We start from the raw sequence: 19,215 nt of genomic DNA on the forward strand, positions 1-19,215 counted from the left end.
TTTTGGGGAGAAACACCCCCTGGCCCTGTCTCCTTTCCCCATTTCTCAGCAACTCCCAAGTAATTGCCTTGAGATCTCTATTGCATTTAGCAAATTTGTGCTGAAAATTTAATTTGCTCAGATGAACCATTGCTTCCATCAGTGGTTTTGGAACCAGGTAATTCCTCAAGATTTATCTACACTAGCCAAGTAAAGTCAAAACACATACCTTTAATTGAATGCCACAAGAATAAATGGGGATCAGCCCCTGCTATAGTGGCCAGCCCCAAAAGCCATTTGTGTTGTTAAGATTTTCAAAAGCAGAAATAAGATTTACAAAACAGCAACTTCAGACCAGTTTTGGACACTTGCAGCACGTTGCAATGTTAAGAGGTGCTCTAAAGAAAAGCACTTTCTACATTCATGAGCCTCATTTCCCCCCCTTTTGCTGCAGGTATAAATGTTGTTAGCAATGTGCAATCACCCTGAAGGCTTCAGGCCTGCTCCTGACTGTTGAAATGCTCCTGGGGAGGCTGTAAGTCAGTCAGTAAACTCTGCTTCCAGTCAGTAAACTGATTGCAAGGTGTCCTTCATGGCATAACTTGCAGCTGCAGGAGAAGGTGTGGATCCTATACCTAAATATCCCTGAAAGTGTCATTTAAAAGTGCAACATCTAGCAATTAAATTCAATCACCTTTGAACAGAAGGTTGTGACACCTGCATATTCCTGGGTTGCAGCGAGCTGGACAGGATTCTTTGGAAAGTGCTTCAGAAATAATAAACAGAAATAGCATTCATTTAAGTTAGTCGTATGATGGCACTGTAGTCTCACTTCCCTGTAAACTACCGTATTTTTCACCCCATAGGGCGCACCTAGTTTTTTTTGGGGGGGGAATAAAGGAGGGGAATTATTTCCCCCCCCCCCAGGCTGCGCTCCCCGGGTTTCGGGCTGCAGGCTGCTGTCCGCAAGCCTTGGGAGCGCAGCGGAAACTTGGGAGCCCGGCAGGAAGTCGCGCCATTCTCCCCAGGCTTGCGGATATCCGCACTGCTCAGCGCGCCTCCGGCTTCGGGATGCAGGCTGCTATCCGCAAGCCTAGGGTGGGAAGTCGCACTGGTCTCCCAAGGCTTGCAGAGAGCTGCCTGAAGCCCGGGGTGCACTCCGCTGCGCTCCCCAGGTTTTGAGCTGCAGGCTGCTGTCCGCAAGCCTAGGGAGCCCAGCGGAAACTCCCACGGAGCTTCCTCCGGGGAACGTGTGTCTAGTGCCGGTTCCTCGTCCGAGGTGAACCCCTGGAATGTGCTGGCTGAAAGTGTGGGTGTGAAAAGCCAGTCGTCGAAATACTCGGCTGGCATGGGCCTGTGTGGGAAAAGGGCATGAAACTCGTCCTTGAGCAGCGGCTCGTCCAAAGCATAGTCCAGCACCCAACTGTTGGCGCTGGCCGGGGTACCTTCTCTGGCGAGAAGATATTCTACTCCTTCTTCCCCCCATCTCGAGTCTAAAATCTCTGTGACCTCGTTGATGGGTTCCCCCCTTGGCGACCCCCTCCTTGTGGGCGTTTCCCTGAGCGGGTCTGGTGCCGTGCCTGGCTCCTGAAATCTGTGAGGTGCTTTGTAGGGCGTGAGCACTGATCTATGGAAAACTGGGTGCATTCTGGATCCCTCCGGAAGTGTCAACCGGAAAGCCACTGGATTAACCTGTGCCTCGACTTGGTAAGGCCCTAGCTGCTTATGGCCGAGCTTCTTCTTCGCTAACGATCTGGCCGGCACTGCCTGGGCTGCTAACCAAACCCAGTCTCCCACCTGTATGTTTTCCCCAACCCTTCTGTGTTTGTCAGCCTGTAGTTTGTATGCGTGATTTGCTAGTTCTAACTGCCTCCGAAGCTGTTCGTGGACCTCCTGCAACTCTGATGCTAAGGCTTCCGCTGCCTGTGGCTCCCCCTCCCCCATTCTCTCTCTTCCCGGGAAGGTTCTGGGATGCCTCCCGTTGTTGGCGAAGAACGGTGTCATCCCCGTGGACACGTGCTTCTTGTTGTTGTAGGCGATCTCGGCGAGCGGCAGGTAGTCCACCCATGTTGCCGGCTGCTGATTTGCGTAGCATCTCAGGTACTGCTGCATGACGGCGTTGACCCGCTCCGCTTGTCCGTTGGTTTGCGGGTGTCTCGCCGACGCTAGGTTGATCTTGACGTTCAGGATGCCCATCAGCTTCTGCCAGAAGTTCGAGATGAACTGTCGCCCCCGGTCGGACAGGATAGACCGTGGTAGACCGTGAACCCTGAACACGTGGTCTATGGCTGTCTGTTCCGCCGTGGCCACCTTCGCGCACGGAATGAAGTGGGCCATTTTGGTGAACATGTCCACCACCACTAGCACTGCTGTCTTGCCCCTCGAGCTGGGCAGATCCGTGACAAAGTCCAGGGCCACCCTCTCCCACGGTTCGATCGGTGTCTGCAGCGGTTCCAGCAGTCCTGCCGGCGGTTTGTGCACTGACTTGGCCCTTTGGCAGGTGTCGCACCTCGAGACGTAATCCGCGACTTCCCCCCGCATCTTGGGCCACCAAAAATCTCTGGCTACTAACTCTACAGTCTTCTCTTTGCCAAAGTGCCCGGCGGTGGGTGCGTCGTGCAACTGCTGCAGTACCTTCGCGCGGAGGTCGTCTCCCGGTACGTAGAGGGCGCCTTTGCGGATGAGCAATCCGTCGCGTATCTGGAACTCGTCATCCTTCGCCGTGCCCCTGTGCACCTCCTCCATCTTGGCTTGTGCGAAGGGGTCCTCCTGCAGCGCGCGACGTACAGCATCCAGGTCCACGGTTGCCGAAGCGCACGCCCACGCTTTCGGTGCGAAAATGTGCTTGGCCGCCGCTGGTGCCGCCTCCTCGAGGTATTGCGGCTTCCTGGACAGTGCATCCGCCATGACGTTGTTGTCGCCTGGGATGTACTCTATCCTGAAGTCGAAATCCGCAAAGAACTCCGCCCATCGTATGTGCCTCTGGTTCAGGAACCGTGCCGTGCGCCAGTACTCCAGGTTCTTATGGTCTGTGCGGACCTGCACTGTGTGTTTGGCTCCGATAAGGAAGTGCCTCCACGCCTTGAATGCTGCATGAATGGCTAGCAACTCCCTGTCCCAGATGGTGTAGTTCTGCTCTGACTTGCTGAGCTTCCTGGAGTAGAAGGCGCACGGTCTCCAGTCCCCATGCGGGTCTTGCTGCAACAGTACTGCTCCCACGGCCCTGTCTGAGGCGTCCGTTTCAACCCTCATCGGTCTGCTGGGATTCACATGCAGTAGCTGCTCTTCTGACGAGAAGAGACGCTTGAGTTTCTGAAAGGACTGCTCCGCTTGCTCCGTCCAGATGAACTTCTTCTTCTTGGAGCTGAGCGTGTCGGTAATGGCCGCCGTCTGCATCGCGAACCCCTTGATGAACTTGCGGTAAAAGTTAGCAAAGCCAACAAACCTCTGGACCTCCTTCCGATTGCGCGGGCTCTTCCAGTCCAACACTGAGCGAACCTTGGCGCTGTCCATGGCGAGCCCCTTGTCCGACAATTTGTAGCCCAGGAAATCCACCTCCGTCATGTCGAACTGGCACTTCTCCAGCTTGGCGTACAGTCTGTGCTCCTGCAGTCTCTGCAGAACTTCCTTGACGTCTCTCTCGTGAGCCTCCTGCGATTCTGAAAATATCAGGATGTCGTCCAGGAAGCAGACGCACTTCTTGTAGAGGAGTCCCGCTAACACGTGATGCATGAAAGCTTGAAAACAGTGGGAGCCATTTTGTAATCCAAAGGGCATAACCCTGTATTCATAGGTGCCCAGGGGCGTGAACATGGCCGTCTTCCACTCGTCGCCTTCCCGTATGCGAATCAGGTTGTACGCCCCTCGCAGATCCAACTTGGTGAAAACGCGTCTGTCAGAGTTGCTTCAAGATCCTAGCTCACAGAGGATCACGCTAGCCAACGGTCATTAAGTAAAAGTCTTTATTGAGTTACAGTTTCCATTCTCAAGCTGCTGCGTGCAACTCTACGTCTAGTAGCTAGATCGGCGAAGCTCCGTCTGAATCTCCGCCCCTTGTACACCAACTTAATATCCTAGCCCTGCTCCACCTTTTCCGCCTGACTGTTCTTCTCTGGGTCCCTCTGCCCCCCTGGGTCTCTTCCTTCCGGGATTCTTCTGACGCTGACCCCCCGGACCCTCCTGTCTCCTTGCGCCGGGCTTTAGGACCCGGCTCCCTTTCCGGGCTGCCTACTGCGCCGCCTTCCTGTGCATTTGAACTTGGCGCGCGCGCCCAACCTTCCACCTTCCGTCTAACCGTCTCTTCGCTCCCAGATGGAGGTGTGGCCACCCCTGACTCGTGCCCTCCCTCCTGTTGTGAGCTGCCAGCGCTTGCCCCCTGGCTCCCTTCCTCTTCCCTGTTCTCTGGCGGTGACGCTGGTCCCGATCTCCAACTGCTCTCCTCTGAGTCCCCTCTGGCTCTATCTTCCTGGGGTGCCCCCCTAAACTCCCCCCTTGCCTTGGCCACTGGTGCTCCTTTCTGTGAATCCTCCGATTCACTGGAAAGACTCGGAGATCTTGGGTCGTCGTCATCACTCATCTTTTCTTCTGCCTCCTCCCCTTCGCTCTCTGTTTCCTCCCTTGCCCTTGCCTCTGCTCCTGAACCCCTGACATCCATCCCCCCCTCGAAGCCCCCCACTCCCCCTTCCCCTCCTTCCGGTGCTGGAGCTGGGTGCTGCTGTGTCAAGGGGACGAATGTCGGGTACCGTTCGCTTCCCGTAGCGGGCCTCCATCCGAAGTCTTCCGGTTCTTCCTCCCTGCTCTCGTCGACGACGGTCACCTCTGCTTCCATCTCTGTGCCGCCGTGCTCGAAGCCTGGGTCGTCCCCGAAAACGTCCATGTCCGTCTCTCCCTCACTTCCTCCTGGCGGCGTTGCTCATCCTGGACCTTCTTGCCACTTCCTGCGCCACTGCTCCTCTGGTCTGTCGTCCCACCAATACGAGGGTTCTGAGGCAGATCCCGAGGGTGACCCCTCCGGGGAACGGACGTCTCGTGTCGGGTCCTCGTCCGAGTCGAACCCCCGGAACGTGCTGGCCGAAAGCGTGGGCGTGAAAAGCCAGTCGTCGAAAAAGTCTGCTGGCATCGGTCTATGTGGGAAGAGGGCATGAAACTCGTCTTTGAGCAGAGGTTCGTCCAAGGCGTAGCCCGGCACCCAGCTGTTCGCACTGGCCGGGGTGCCCTCCTTGGCGAGAAAGTATTCTACCCCTTCTTCCCCCCATCTGGAATCCAAAATTTCTGTGACTTCGTTGATGCGCTCCTTCTGTGCCACTCCTGCGTGCCCTGTTCTGTCTCTGACCGGACTCGGCGCCGTTCCGGGTTCCTGAAACCTGTGCGGTGCCTTGTAGGGAGTGAGCACCGATCTGTGGAACACCGGATGCATTCTGGAACCCTCCGGAAGCGCCAGCCTGAAGGCCACCGGGTTGACCTGCTCTTCGACTTGATAGGGCCCCAGTTGCTTATGCCCTAGTTTCTTCTTGGCCAACGACCTGGCCGGCACTGCGTGGGCTGCTAACCAGACCCAGTCTCCCACGTGGAGCTCTTCGCCAACCCTTCTGTGTTTGTCCGCTTGTACCTTGTATGCGTGCTTGGCCAGCTCCAGGTGGCGCCTCAGCTGATCGTGGACTTCCTGCAGCTCCGACGCGAACGCATCTGCCGTCTGCGGCTCCCCCTCCCCCAGCCTTTCCAGTCCCGGGAAGGTTCTGGGGTGCCTCCCGTTGTTGGCGAAGAACGGCGTGACCCCCGTGGACACGTGCTTCGTGTTGTTGTAGGCGAACTCGGCGAGCGGCAGGTAATCCACCCACGTCGCAGGCTGTTGATTTGCGTAACACCTCAAGTACTGCTGCATGATGGCATTGACCCGCTCCGCTTGCCCGTTGGTCTGCGGGTGTCTCGCCGACGCCAGGTTGATCTTGACGTTCAGGAAGCCCATCAGCCTCTGCCAGAAATTCGAGATGAACTGCCGCCCCCGGTCGGACAGAATAGACCGTGGCAGACCGTGAACCTTGAACACGTGGTCTATGAACAGTTTGGCGGTTTGCTCCGCCGTGGCCACCTTCGCACACGGAATGAAATGTGGAGAACAAGTCCACCACCACCAGCACTGCCGTCTTGCCCCTCGAGCTGGGCAGATCCGTGACAAAGTCCAGGGCCACTCTCTCCCAAGGTTCGACCGGAGTTTGCAGCGGTTCCAACAGTCCGGCCGGCGGTCTAAGCACTGGCTTCGCCCTCTGGCAGGTGTCACACCTCGCCACGTAGTCCGCGACCTCCCCTCTCATTCCAGGCCACCAGAAATCCCTGGCGACTAATTCCACCGTCTTCTCCTTGCCGAAGTGCCCTGCAGTGGGCGCGTCGTGCAGCTGCTGCAGCACCTTGGCGCGAAGTTCGTCTCCCGGCACGTAGATGGCCCCTTTACGGATGAGCAATCCATCTCTTAGCTGGAAACCGTCGGCCGCTGCCTTGCCCCTTTGCACCTCTGCCATCTTTGCTTGCGCGAAGGAGTCCCCCTGCAACGCTCGTCGCACCGCCTCCAGATCCACGGTTGCCGCGGCGCACGCCCACACTGTTGGTGCGAAGATGTGCATGGCGGCCGCTGGCGTTGCGTCCTCCAGATACTGTGGCTTGCGAGAGAGAGCGTCCGCCATGATGTTGGTGTCCCCCGGGACATACTCTATTCGGAAGTCGAAGTTCGCAAAGAACTCAGCCCAACGTATCTGCCTTTGGTTCAGGAACTGTGCCGTGCGCCAGTGCTCTAGGTTCTTGTGGTCCGTGCAAACCTGCACCGTGTGCTTGGCGCCGATCAGAAAGTGCCTCCACGCCTTGAACGCTGCATGAATGGCCAGCAACTCCCTGTCCCATATGGTGTAGTTCTGCTCGGACTTGCTGAGCTTCCTGGAGTAAAACGCTCCCGGTCGCCACACCCCCTGCGGGTCTTTCTGCAGCAGGACCGCCCCCACGGCTCTGTCCGAGGCGTCTGTCTCCACCCTCATCGGCTTGCTGGGGTTGACATGAAGCAGCTGCTCTTCCGACGCGAAGAGACGCTTGAGTGCCTGAAAGGACTGTTCCGCCTGCTCTGTCCAAATGAACTTCTTTTTCTTGGAGCTAAGCGTGTCAGTGATGGCCGCCGTCTGCATAGCGAAGCCCTTGATAAACTTGCGATAGAAGTTCGCAAAGCCGACAAACCGTTGGACCTCCTTCCGGTTGCGCGGGCTCTTCCAATCCAACACCGCTCGAACCTTGGCGCTGTCCATGGCGAGCCCCTTGTCAGACAGCTTGTAGCCCAGAAAATCCACCTCCGTCACGTCAAATTGGCACTTCTCCAGCTTGGCGTAGAGCCTATGTTGCTTTAGCCTGTTCAGCACTTCCTTGACGTGTTTGTCATGCTCCTGTTGCGACTCCGAAAAGATCAGGATGTCATCTAAGAAACAGACGCACGTCTTGTAGAGAAGTCCCGCCAACACGTGATGCATGAATGCTTGAAAAACGTGGGAGCCATTTTGCAATCCAAAAGGCATAACTCTATATTCGTAGGTCCCCAGTGGCGTGAACATGGCTGTTTTCCACTCATCTCCCTCCCGCATGCGAATGAGGTTGTACGCCCCTCGCAGGTCCAACTTGGTGAACACTTTGCCCTTCCGCACCTTTGCGAGGAGATCGTCAATTCGGGGCATGGGGAAGTCCGACGGCTTAGTCACACTGTTCAAGATCCTGTAATCCACTACGAGTCTCTTTTGGGGCGTATCCCGCTTCTTAACGAAGAACACCGGGCTGCCTCCCGCCGCCTCGGACTCTCGGATGAAACCGCGCTCCAAATTATGATCTATGAACTCTTTGAGTTCTTGCAGTTCGTCCTCTGACATGGAATACAGTCTCCCCTTAGGCAGCGCCGCCCCTGGCAGCAGGTCAATCTTGCAGTCATATGGCCTGTGAGGGGGTAGCCTGTCTGCCTCCTTCTCGCAGAAAACTTCCAAAAATTCTGCGTACTTGTGGGGAATCGCTTGCAGCGTGCCTAGCAGCAGCTGTGACTCTTCTTCCTCTCCTTCCTGCCTGGGCACGATGCAGTGTTCAGCACAAAAGGAAGAGCCGAAGGTCAGCTGCCTCTGGTACCAAGCCAGCGTTGGGCTGTGCTTGTCCAGCCAACTCATGCCCAACATAATGGGCGTGTCCGACAATTGAGTGACGTTGAAGCTGATGACTTCTTTGTGATTCCCAAGTCGCATCACCATTGGTGGCGTCTGCTGCACCACTTGCCCCCCTAGCAGCTCCCTGCCATCCACCGTGACAACCTGCAGGGGCAGTGTGGCCGGCAGCAACTGTATAGCATGCTTGTTGACAAAGTCCTGCCCTATAAAGTCCGCATTGCTGCCTGAGTCAATGGTGATTGGCACGTCCATGGTGATGCCATTGGGCAGCTGGAGCGATGCGGTGAGCCTCACCACTGGTTTGGGCGGGAGGGGGTTCACGGGCTGTAAAATCTCTGGGGACTGCATCATTAATACGTCTGGCTGGGCCCCAGTGCCTCTTCCTCCAGCCAGACTGCGTCGTTTCCCTGCTGTGGTTCTCCTTGCTGCGTTGCTGCAGTCGCCATTGCTGAGGCTGCAGTGAGCTTGCGGAGCCTCTGGGGACACTCTTTCGCCATATGCCCTGGCTCCTCACAGACGTAACACTTCCTGTTCCCTCTAGGAGGCTTCGCTTTCACTGCTGCTGGTGCTAGGGCTCTGGTTGCTGACTGAGCCCTGGCACCTCCAACCTCCATCGGTTCAGCTCCTCCTCCTGGCGGAGGCGTGGATTGCGTACGTGCTGCTTCTCTGGGAAAGAAGGAGGAGCCCCTGGCTGGTTCGCGCCCTCCACGCCCTTCGTCCCTGCTCCACGGACGTCCTTCCAGCCGTACCCCCACTGCCAGCGCCCTCTGCACGACCTCCTGGGTGGTCCGGGGTCTCTCCCCCCTCGCAATTTCATCTTTCACAGAGCTGTTTAATCCCTCCCAGAACAGGTCTCTTACAGGAGCCGCATCTCTGTCCCATTCTAGGGCACTGGCCAAGGCGAAAAAGCGGGCATGGTACTGCCGTACGCTGGCCCTTCCCTGCTTCAGTCCATGAATCTGTTGCCGAGCAAGATCCACGTCAATGCTTGATAAAAAACACCCATCCATCGCTTTAATAAAGGCCTTCGCATTTTGGAGCGCCGGATCGTTATCCCTCCACAAATTGCGCAGCCATGCCCTGGCATCCCCATGCAAATAGGACATGATGAATCCCACTTTCTCCTGCTCATCTCTAAAATCTTTATTCAGCAGTTGCAGTGCACACAGCACGTCTGCTCTAAAATTGGGATACTGTTGCAGGTTCCCATCGAAGTGAGAGACCAGACCGCCTGTGCGTCTCCCCAAACCAATCCCCTCTGGTTTGGGTGTCTGTTGCCCTTGCTTCGTAAGCACTTCCAACCTGACCTGGAGATCCCTGTAGGCGGCAGCTGCGTCCTCCTCTCTCTTCCTGGATGCGAGAGCCTCGGCATTCAGCTGTGACACTGCTTCTCTGAGTTCCGCTATCTGCTGTTCAGCCGTCATGTCGGCTGCCGTTCGTGAGCTCGCTAGTAGGCACCTGCTTCTCTCCTCTCCTCGAGGCTGTAGATGCCCACAATTCTTAGAGACGGAGCTTACTGTCAGAGTTGCTTCAAGATCCTAGCTCACAGAGGATCACGCTAGCCAACGGTCATTAAGTAAAAGTCTTTATTGAGTTACAGTTTCCATTCTCAAGCTGCTGCGTGCAACTCTACGTCTAGTAGCTAGATCGGCGAAGCTCCGTCTGAATCTCCGCCCCTTGTACACCAACTTAATATCCTAGCCCTGCTCCACTTTTTCCGCCTGACTGTTCTTCTCTGGGTCCCTCTGCCCCCCTGGGTCTCTTCCTTCCGGGATTCTTCTGACGCTGACCCCCCGGACCCTCCTGTCTCCTTGCGCCGGGCTTTAGGACCTGGCTCCCTTTCCGGGCTGCCTACTGCGCCGCCTTCCTGTGCATTTGAACTTGGCGCGCGCGCCCAACCTTCCACCTTCCGTCTAACCGTCTCTTCGCTCCCAGATGGAGGTGTGGCCACCCCTGACTCGTGCCCTCCCTCCTGTTGTGAGCTGCCAGCGCTTGCCCCCTGGCTCCCTTCCTCTTCCCTGTTCTCTGGCGGTGACGCTGGTCCCGATCTCCAACTGCTCTCCTCTGAGTCCCCTCTGGCTCTATCTTCCTGGGGTGCCCCCCTAAACTCTCCCCTTGCCTTGGCCACTGGTGCTCCTTTCTGTGAATCCTCCGATTCACTGGAAAGACTCGGAGATCTCGGGTCGTCGTCATCACTCATCTTTTCTTCTGCCTCCTCCCCTTCGCTCTCTGTTTCCTCCCTTGCCCTTGCCTCTGCTCCTGAACCCCTGACAGCGTCCTTTTCTCACCGTCACGAGCAGGTCGTCGATCTTGGGCATGGGGAAGGCTGTGGGCTTTGTTTTCGAGTTCAAAATTCTATAGTCCACTACAAGCCTTTTTTGGGGCGTGTCCTTTTTCTTCACAAAGAATACGGGACTGCCCCCCACTGCCTTGGACTCCCGGATGAAGCCGCATTTCAAGTTGTGATCTATGAACTCCCTGAGTTCCTGCAGTTCGTCCTCAGACATGGAATACAGTTTCCCTGTCGGCAGCGTCACCCCCGGCAGGAGGTCAATCTTGCAGTCATAAGATCTGTGGGGAGGTAGCTTGTCCGCTTCCTTCTCGCAGAAAACCTCCAAAAACGCTGCGTACTTGATGGGCACTGCTTGCAGCGTGCCTAATTGTAGCTGCGGGTCATCCTCTTCCCCTTCCGTGCTAGGCAGAATGCAATGTTCCGCACAGTAGGAGGAGCCGAAAGTCAGTTGGCGCTGGTACCAAGCCAATGCAGGGCTGTGCCTGTGCAGCCAACTCATGCCCAATACTACAGGCGTGTCCGACAGTTGGGTGACATTGAAGCTGATGACTTCTCGGTGATTCCCAATTTGCATCACCATCGGAGGCATTTGCTTCACCACCTGCCCCCCCCAGCAATTCCCTGCCATCCACCGTGACAACCTTCAGGGGCAGCGTGGCTGGCAGTAGCGCTATGCTGTGTTGTTGAATGAAATCCAGTCCTATAAAGTCTGCGTTACTGCCAGAGTCAATGGTAATGGGTACTTCCATAGTGAGTCCATTGGGTAGCTGGAGCGATGCGGTGAGCTGCACCACTGGTTTGGGCGGGAGGGGGTCTGTGGGCTGCAAAATTTCTGGGGACTCCTTCATTGACTCGTCTGGCTGGGCCCCAGTGCCTCTTCCTCCAGCCAGACTCCGTCGTTTCCCTGCTGTGGTTCTCTCTGCTGAGTTGCTTCTGTTACTGTTGCGGAGGCTGCAGTGTGCCTGTGGAGCCTCTGGGGACACTCTTTCGCCATGTGCTGCGGATTGTCGCAGATGTAACACTTCCTGTTCCCTCTAGGAGGCTTCGCTTTGACTGCTCCCGGTGTTAGGGCTCTGGTAGCTGACTGAGCCCTAACGCCTCCAATCTCCATTGGTTCCTCTCCCCCTCCCTGCGGAGGCGTGGATTGCGCACGCGCTGCATCCTTGGGAAAGAGGGGAGGTGCTCTCGCTGGCGTGCGTCCCCAACGCCCTTCTTCTCTGCTCCATGGACGTTCTTCCAGGCGCACCCCAATCGACAGCGCCCTCTGTACCACCTCCTGAGTGGTCTGTGGTCTCTCCCCCCTTGCCATTTCGTCTTTCACATTTGCATTCAAGCCTTCCCAAAAAAGGTCTCTGACTGGAATGGAATCTTTCTCCCATCCCAGTGCATGGACTAATGCAAAAAAGCGGGAATGATACTGCCTTACACTGGCTCTCCCTTGTTTAAGCCCATGTATGTCTTTTCTGGCGATATCAACGTCTATATTTGATAAAAAACACGAATCCATCGCTTTAATGAATGCATCCGCACTTCGGAGCGCCGGATCCTTATCTCTCCACAGATTGCGCAGCCACGCTTTAGCTTCTCCATGCAAATGGGATAGGATAAACCCCACCTTCTCTTGCTCATCTCTAAAGTCTTTATCCAGCAGTTGCAGCGCAAACAGCACGTCTGCTCGGAAGTTAGGGTACTGCTGTAAATTCCCATCAAAATAAGATACAAGGCTGCCTCCACTCTTCCCCAGCCCAATCCCCTCTGATTTGGGTCCCGGTTGCCCTTGCTTAGTAAGCACTTCCAACCTGGCTTGGAGATCCTTGCAGGCTGCAGCCGCTTCATCTTCCCTCTTCCTGGATGCGAGTATCTCCGCGTTGAGTTGTGTCACTGCATTATGCAGGGCTGCTATTTGCTGTTCTGTAGTCATCTTGCCTGACTTTTGTGAGCTCGCGAAGCACCAATCTTCGCCCCTCGCTGCGTCCACTCACGCTGCGAGGTTTTTGGTGCAAAACTGAGATGGAGCTTACTGTCAGAGCTGGCTCCAGGTCCCAGCTCACAGAGGACCAACGCTGGCCGGCAGTAATGTACAAAAGTCTTTATTGAAGTACAGTTTCCATTTTCAAGCCGCAGCGCCCCAGCTCTACGTCTTAGAGGCTAGACCGGCGAAGCTCCATCTGAGTCTCCACCCCCTGTACACCAACTTAAGGCTCTAATCTTACTCCACCTTTTCCGTCTCTCCTTTCTCCTCTGGGTCCTTCTGCCCCCCGGGGTCTCCTCCTTTCTGGACTCTTCTGACGCTGACGCTGACCCCCCTGACTCCTCCCCCTCTTTTCGGCGGGCTTTGGGACCTGGCTCCCTATCGGGCTGCCAACTGCGCCGCCCTCCTGTACATTTGAACTTGGCGCGCGCGCCCAGCTTTCGACCTTCCTCTTGACCGTTTCCTCGCTCCCCGATGGAGGCGTGGCCAATCCTGACTCATGTCCTCCCGCTGGTGGTGAGCCGCCTGCTCCCGATACCTGGGACTCCTCTCCCCTACTGCGCTCTGGTGGGGAAGCTGGTCCTGATTTCCAACTGCTGCTCTCTGAGTCCCCTCTGGCCCCCTTTTCCTGGGGTGTCCCCCTCGGCACCCCCCTTGCTCTGACCATGGGAGCCCCTTTCTGTGAATCCTCCGATTCGCTGGAAAGACTTAGAGACCTCGGACCTCTGTCATCGCTAACATTCCTTCGGATTCCTCCCCCTCGCTCTCTATTTCTTCCCTTTCCTGTGCCTCTGCTCCTGAGCCCCTGACATCCACGCTTTGCTATATTTGAGTGAATGAACAACGAAAGAGGTATCAAAGCTTATTCATCCTCTTTCTATTGAGATGGAACTAAAACACCTATGCTTGATTTGGGCTGATAACATACATTTCATTTTGAGTTTTGGGTTAGTGTGCATTCTAACCCCTAAAACAGCAATTGGAAATAAGCACAATCAGAGCTTTATCATCATCTTTTTATGTAGATGGAACCTGTCAGGGGCTCAGGAGCAGAGGCGCAGGGGAGAGAGGAAATGGAGAGCGAAGGGGAAGAATCTGAGGGCAGCGGAGGGCAGAATGACAGTGACCCGAGAGATTCCATGAGCCTCTCCAGTGAATCAGAAGATTCCCAGAAGGGGGCGCCGATGGCCAGGGCAAGGGGGGTCCCAGGGGGGACACACCAGAAGCAGGGGGCCAGCGGAGACTCCCAAAGCAGTAGCTGGAAATCAGGGCCAGCTTCCCCACCAGAGCGTAGTGGGGGGGAAGAGCCCCATAGGTCAGAGTCAGCGTCTCCTCCGGCAAGCAGCGACAGGAGCAGTATAACGGTCAGAAGGAAGGTGGCAGGCTGGGCGCGCGCGCCAAGTTCAAATGTACAGGCGCGCGGGACAGCAGAAAGCCCGGATTGGGAACCAGGTCCTAAAGCCCGCCGGAGGGAGGGGGAAGACTCGGGGGAGTCAGCGTCAGAAGAGTCTAGAAAGGGGAAAACCCCGGCGGACAGGCGGACCCAGAGGAAGAGGGAGCAGAGAAAGAGGAGCCCCACAGGTTTCAGACCCCAAGGGCCACACCAGACCCACTCAGCAAATCACCGACAGGGGAGGGGTCACCAAGGGCGGCACCACTCAGCGAGGTCATGGAGATTTTGGACTCGAGATGGGGGGAAGAGGGAGTTGAATATCTCTTCGCCGAGGAAGGTACCCCGGCCAGCGCCAACAGGTGGGTACCGGACTATGCCTTGGAGGAGCGATACCTCAAAGACGAGTTCCATGCACTCTTCCCTCACAGACCTATGCCGGCAGATTTTTTCGACGACTAGCTTTTCACACCCACACTCTGCCAGCACGTTCCAGGGGTTCTCATCAGCGGAGGAACCGGCGCCGGACACAAGCTCCCCAGAGGGATCGCTCTCGGGGTTTGGCACGGACCGCTCTTATTGGTGGGACAATCATAGAAGCATAGAATCATAGAATCATAGAGTTGGAAGAGACCACAAGGGCCATCGAGTCCAACCCCCTGCCAAGCAGGAAACACCATCAGAGCACTCCTGACATATGGTTGTCAAGCCTCTGCTTAAAGACCTCCAAAGAAGGAGACTCCACCACACTCCTTGGCAGCAAATTCCACTGTCGAACAGCTCTTACTGTCAGGAAGTTCCTCCTAATGTTTAGGTGGAATCTTCTTTCTTTCTTCTTTCAATCAACCGGAAGTTGGGTGGAGCAGGGGACTTTTACACGCAACCTCGCCCGAGGTGCCAGGGGGAGAGACGGACATGGACGGGTTGGGGGAGGATCCTGCATTCGAGCACAGCTACAGAGAGATGGAAGCAGAGGAGATCGACGTCGACGAGCCTATCACGGACTGGCCGGATCTAGCTGGCGAGCTGCACACCAGGAGGGAAGAACTGTACCCCGCACTCACCCCCACAGCACGGGAGCACCCGGAACCCGCACCAGAAGAAGGGGAGGGGGGAAGGGGGGGCTTCGAGGGGGGGATGGATGTCAGGGGCTCAGGAGCAGAGGCGCAGGGGAGAGAGGAAATGGAGAGCGAAGGGGAAGAATCTGAGGGCAGCGGAGGGCAGAATGACAGTGACCCGAGAGATTCCATGAGCCTCTCCAGTGAATCAGAAGATTCCCAGAAGGGGGCGCCGATGGCCAGGGCAAGGGGGGTCCCAGGGGGGACACACCAGAAGCAGGGGGCCAGCGGAGACTCCCAAAGCAGTAGCTGGAAATCAGGGCCAGCTTCCCCACCAGAGCGTAGTGGGGGGGAAGAGCCCCATAGGTCAGTCAGCGTCTCCTCCGGCAAGCAGCGACAGGAGCAGTATAACGGTCAGAAGGAAGGTGGCAGGCTGGGCGCGCGCGCCAAGTTCAAATGTACAGGCGCGCGGGACAGCAGAAAGCCCGGATTGGGAACCAGGTCCTAAAGCCCGCCGGAGGGAGGGGGAAGACTCGGGGGAGTCAGCGTCAGAAGAGTCTAGAAAGGGGAAAACCCCGGCGGACAGGCGGACCCAGAGGAAGAGGGAGCAGAGAAAGAGGTGGAGCAAGGCTAGGGTCTTAAACTGGTGTCTGGGGGGAGGAGACTCAGACGGAGCTTCGGCGGTCTAGGGTTTAAGACGTAGAGCTGCGCGCCGTGGCTGCAAATGAGAACTGAACTTCAATAAAGACTATTTAATATAGCAACGGACTGGCGTTGGTCCTCTGTGAGCTAGGACCTGGGGCAGCTCTGACAGAACCCAAAACTCCTTTTTGCTTTGGTTGGGGGTGATTCTGGTGCCCATCCAAAAAACACCATGCGAATTGAAATAAGCGCAATCAAAGCTTATTCGTCCTCTTTCTACACATATGGAAGCGAAAAAATGGTGTTTTGTTATTTTGGTCTCATTACATACACTTTGCCATTTCTGGGTTAATGTTGCATTAACACCAAAGAACACGAATTGAAATAAGCGCAATCCAAGATTCTTCTTTCTAAGTAGATGGAATCCAAAACAACCTGTTTTGCTGTGTTTAGGTTCATTACACTTCGCTTATATATGTGGGTGAATGAATACCGAAAGAACAATCAAAGCTTATTCGTCCTCTTTCTTTTGAGATGGAACCAAAACACCTATGCTTATAGAATCATAGAATCATAGAATCATAGAGTTGGAAGAGACCACAAGGGCCATCGAGTCCAACCCCCTGCCAAGCAGGAAACACCATCAGAGCACTCCTGACATATGGTTGTCAAGCCTCTGCTTAAAGACCTCCAAAGAAGGAGACTCCACCACACTCCTTGGCAGCAAATTCCACTGTCGAACAGCTCTTACTGTCAGGAAGTTCTTCCTAATGTTTAGGTGGAATCTTCTTTCTTGTAGTTTGGATCCATTGCTCCGTGTCCGCTTCTCTGGAGCAGCAGAAAACAACCTTTCTCCCTCCTCTATGTGACATCCTTTTATATATTTGAACATGGCTATCATATCACCCCTTAACCTGCTCTTCTCCAGGCTAAACATGCCCAGCTCCCTTAGCCGTTCCTCATAAGGCATCATTTCCAGGCCTTTGACCATTTTGGTTGTCCTCCTCTGGACACGTTCCAGTTTGTCAGTGTCCTTCTTGAACTGTGGTGCCCAGAACTGGACACAGTACTCCAGGTGAGGTCTGACCAGAGCAGAATACAGTGGCACTATTACTTCCCTTGATCTAGATGCTATACTCCTATTGATGAGGCCCAGAATTGCATTGGCTTTTTTAGCTGCCGCGTCACACTGTTGGCTCATGTCAAGTTTGTGGTCAACCAAGACTCCTAGATCCTTTTCACATGTACTGCTCTCAAGCCAGGTGTCACCCATCTTGTATTTGTGCCTCTCATTTTTTTTGCCCAAGTGCAATACTTTACATTTCTCCCTGTTAAAATTCATCTTGTTTGTTTTGGCCCAGTTCTCTAATCTGTCAAGGTCGTTTTGAAGTGTGATCCTGTCCTCTGGGGTGTTAGCCACCCCTCCCAGTTTGGTGTCATCTGCAAATTTGATCAGGATGCCCTTGAGTCCATCATCCAAGTCGTTGATAAAGATGTTGAATAAGACCGGGCCCAAGACAGAACCCTGTGGCACCCCACTAGTCACTCTTCTCCAGGATGAAGAGGAACCATTGATGAGCACCCTTTGGGTTCGGTCAGTCAGCCAGTTACAAATCCACTGAGTGGTAGCATAGTCAAGGCCGCATTTTACCAGCTTCTTTACAAGAATATCATGGGGCACCTTAATTCTTTACAAGAATATCATGGGGCAGCTTAATTTGGGCTGAGAAGAAACATTTCTCTCTGCGATTTTTGGGTGAATGTACATTCTAACCCGAAAAACAACAATTGGAAATAAGCCCACTGAGAGCTTTATCATCTTCTTTTTATGCAGGTGGAACCCAAAACGCTATTTTTATTTGGTTAGGGGTGATTCTGGTGCACACCCAAAAAACACCATGCAAATTGAAATAAGCCCAATCGAAGTTTATTCGTCTTCTTTCTATGCATATGGAAGCGAAAGGACGGTGCTTTGTTATTTAGGTCTCATTAAATACACTTTGCGATTTCATTAAATACACTTAGCGCAGTGCACAGGTGACTTGCCGAGCGGGCAGCTTGGTTTGCAGGCAGCTTGTGGGTCGGTAAAACCGCATCTGGCCCATGAGCTGCACGTTTCCAACCCCTAGGGTTTAAGGGTTTAATGTTTGCGGTTAGGGTTAGGATTTAGAGTTTAGAGTTAGGGGTCAGAGTCTAGGATAGGGGTGTAGGGTTAGGATTTAGGATTTAATGTTTGGGTTTCGGTTAGGGCTAGGGTTAAGGTGTAGGGGTTGCGGGTTAGGGTTAGGTTAGGGTTAGGCTCAGGGTCTAGGGTACAGGTTTAGGGTTAGGAGTTAGGGCTCGGTTTAGGGCTAGGAATAGAGTTGGGGTTGGGTTAGGGTTTAGGGTTTACAAGAGCGTGTGGCTGGGAAGCATTACCTAGTGGTTACAGCGAGGGACTGGGAAGCTTTGCCTAATTGTTAGAGTGACTTAATGGGAAGCATTATCCAGTGGTTAGAGCAAGTAGCTGTGCTTAAGAGTGAGTGGCTGGGAAGCAAGCAACACTTCCTCTGCTCCCAGTCAGTTAAGGGGGATTGCAAGGTTTCCTTCGTGGCATAATTGGATACCTAAATATCCCTTAACGTGCCATTTAAGAGTGCAACATCTAGCAATTAAATTCAATCAGCTTTGAGCACAAGGTTGTGACGTTGTTCTGTGTAAGGGACACCTGCATATTTCTGCCTTTCAGCGGGCTGGACTGGATGACCCTTGGGGTCCCTTTCAGCTATATTATACGATTCTTTGGAAAGTGCTTCAGAAAGAAAAAACGGTGGGGGGGGGATTTTTTAAGTTAGCTCACATGGCGAGGTGGTCCCTCTGAAACTTTATTATTTCTTGCATGGCAATTTGAGCTTGACATATGCTGTGCCTGTTTTTACACGGGGCTCCTCTCTCTGTTCTTGTGGGTGGGGGGGAAATCGGTCCCACTGATATTTCTTAGGTTTGTATGGGCACTGCTGAATTCCTGCTCCGAAAAGGTGAAGGAGAAGGAGGGAGGGAGAAGAGGAGGTGGAGAAAAAGTCAGCAGCCGGACCTCAAGAGGCGCCCTCTGCAGCCATTCTAGGAGAGGCATGGAGGATGGAAAAAGAATGGCAAAAAAGGGCGGAAACAGAATAGCCAGGATGGGGGGGACTGCATGTGGAGAGGCTGCGGGTGTCATTTTTGAAGAGGGAAATGGCTGCCCGGAAGTGGAAAAGGGCGGATAAATGTTACCGTAGCTATTTTGGATGAGAGAATTAATATCCGGAAGCGCCTCCATTTATGGCGGTTGTTGCCAGCGGCGCCATTTTGTGTGAGGGAAATAGATGCCGGAAGCGCCTCCATTTTGAAAGATGGGGGGGAGGGACATCGGCGGCAATAGGCGGAACTTCTCACAGATCTGGGCAAATCGCTGGGAGGATTAGCTAACCCTTTCTTCTCCGAGGAAGACGGAGCCGCGTGTTTGCCACCAGCCGGAGCTCGCGGTCCACGGGTAGCCGCTGGCCCCGGAGGGCGAGTCCTCTTTGCCCCTTTTCCTGCTTCGTTGAGAGGGGGAAATGTGTGGCCTGCATGCGCGGCTGGGGAACCCTTGGTCAAAATTCATTTTAAGGGCTGGGGGGGGGGCAGAACCGAATTAACGGCGATGTGTTATTTAATATAGTGGATTTATCTGGCGGTTCACAGGATAA

The sequence above is a fragment of the Podarcis muralis genome, chromosome 3 (genome assembly GCF_964188315.1).
Source record: "Podarcis muralis chromosome 3, rPodMur119.hap1.1, whole genome shotgun sequence".
NCBI classification, from domain to species: domain Eukaryota; kingdom Metazoa; phylum Chordata; class Lepidosauria; order Squamata; family Lacertidae; genus Podarcis; species Podarcis muralis.